A 2,594-nucleotide genomic window follows, 5' to 3' on the forward strand; every position below is an offset into this window, starting at 1 on the left:
CCGGCCCTCTCGGGACCCCGCCCCGCGCACGCCAATCCAGGCTCCTATTGCTCCGTTTCGCCGTCACGCTGAGCTCTCTTTCTTCAATTGGGCGGATTGCCTGTCACTCAAAACAGGGAGGGCCCAACTGCCCGGGCGGGGAAGAGGGAGCCGCCGGTCTCCACCCGGCTGCCCGAGGCCTTTTAAAGGCGCAGCCTGTTTCTCCCGCCTCGGGTTATTGATTTTGGAGAAATGGGATCCCCTCCACGCCCCCCGGCAAATGCAAGAAGCAGCCTTTCCTCCCCACATTCCCCTGCTCCCCGAAACTTTTCTTTTGGCACAGCCTGGGACCCAGGTGATAAATCAGAGGTTTTGAGGGCTCAGATGTCCTCCAATGGCACTCGGCCGGGTGCCCAGCAGGCATGGAACGCACACAGCAGTGGGATAACTGTGGTTTGGAGAACTGAGTGGGAGGTGACAGTCGTGTCAGAGGCTGTGAGCAGCCGCGGCTGCTCACCACCGAGCTGGAGCTAATTATACACGCACCCAGGGCTGACCGTGGGCGCGGAGTAGAGGCAGAGGGGTACAGCTCAGCCGTACTGCTGGTAGGGACCCGTGGGAGGTGGTATTTGTCACTGCACCTGCAGATCGGAGCCGGGCCCTGCGCCAGGGCCTCACTCGTGCTGCCTCCCTTTTACACGCACAGCAACTCCGATGTAGGTTTTAAATGGGTTCCCTGACCGTGCAGCTAGTGATGGGCAGAGCAAAACTCCAGCCTGTGCCTGATTGATTCTAAAGTCAATGCTTTAACCGTCTTGTCTCAGGGATCCTTACAACCCCCTGAGGGATGGGTATTTTGTTGTCCCGTTTACAGATGCTCAACGAAGAGAGGAAATAATGAAACTGATACTCAGCAAAGAGACTAAATAAGGACTCTCATTTATATGGCACTTTACACTCAGCAAAGCATCTGAAAGGCAGTTTTACATATGTTGTTTCATTTGATCCTCAAAACATCTTGGAATTGAAGATGACCTTTATTAGTACCCTTTTACTGGTGAATACAATGATGCTCATGGAGGTTGTGGCTTAGTAATAGCTAACGTAGCTACAGCCCTTGCAGAAGTCATCAGCAAACTTTCCATAAATATCCAGATAGTAAATGCTTTTGGCTATACAGTCTCTGTCAAAACTATTCAACTGTGCTGTTGGACTGTGAAAGCAGCCACAGACGATATGTAAACCAGTGAGGGTGGCTGTGTTCCAATGCAACTTTATTTACAAAAAATAGGTGTTGACCTGTGGCTGTACTTCGCCCACGCCTTGCCTACCAAAGCTTTTAGTAGACCATCGCTTTGTGAGATCTTCACAGAAGACTGTTATTATTCAGGCTGTCCTTTTTAATTATTAATGAATTACTGTAGATGTTATCATCCTCATCGTTTTACAAAGGAGAAACTGAAGGTGTAGCAAGGTTAAGGATTATATTTGAGGTCAACTCAGGAACTAGAATGCAGAGTTCCAAAGAATAGCAAGAAGAGATAAGAAAGCCTTCCTCAGCAATCAATGCAAAGAAATAGAGGAAAACAACAGAATGGGAAAGACTAGAGATCTCTTCAAGAAAATTAGAGATACCAAGGGAACATTTCATGCAAAGATGGGCTCGATAAAGGACAGAAATGGTATGGACCTAACAGAAGCAGAAGATATTAAGAAGAGATGGCAAGAATACACAGAAGAACTGTACAAAAAAGATCTTCACGACCCAGATAATCACAATGGTGTGATCACTCACCTAGAGCCAGACATCTTGGAATGCGATGTCAAGTGGGCCTTAGGAAGCATCACTATGAACAAAGCTAGTGGAGGTGATGGAATTCCAGTTGAGCTATTTCAAATCCTGAAAGATGATGCTGTGAAAGAGCTGCACTCAATATGCCAGCAAATTTGGAAAACTCAGCAGTGGCCACAGGACTGGAAAAGGTCAGTTTTCATTCCAATCCCAAAGAAAGGCAATGCCAAAGAATGCTCAAACCACCACACAATTGCACTCATCTCACATGCTAGTAAAGTAATGCTGAAAATTCTCCAAGCCAGGCTTCAGCAATACCTGAACTGTGAACTTCCTGATGTTCAAGCTGGTTTTAGAAAAGGCAGAGGAACCAGAGATCAAATTGCCAACATCTGCTGGATCATGGAAAAAGCAAGAGAGTTCCAGAAAAACATCTATTTCTGCTTTATTGACTATGCCAAAGCCTGTGACTGTGTGGATCACAATAAACTGTGGAAAATTCTGAAAGAGATGGGAATACCAGACCACCTGATCTGCCTCTTGAGAAATCTGTATGCAGGTCAGGAAGCAACAGTTAGAACTGGACACAACAACAGACTGGTTCCAAATAGGAAAAGGAGTACGTCAAGGCTGTATATCATCACCCTGCTTATTTAACATCATGAGAAACGCTGGACTGGAAGAGACACAAGCTGGAATCAAGATTGCCGGGAGAAATATCAATAACCTCAGATATGCAGATGACACCACCCTTATGGCAGAAAGTGAAGAGGAACTAAAAAGCCTCTTGATGAAAGTGAAAGAGGAGAGTGAAAAAGTTGGC

The sequence above is a fragment of the Bison bison genome, unplaced genomic scaffold (assembly GCF_000754665.1).
Source record: "Bison bison bison isolate TAMUID 2011002044 unplaced genomic scaffold, Bison_UMD1.0 scf7180017864038, whole genome shotgun sequence".
Taxonomy (NCBI): domain Eukaryota; kingdom Metazoa; phylum Chordata; class Mammalia; order Artiodactyla; family Bovidae; genus Bison; species Bison bison.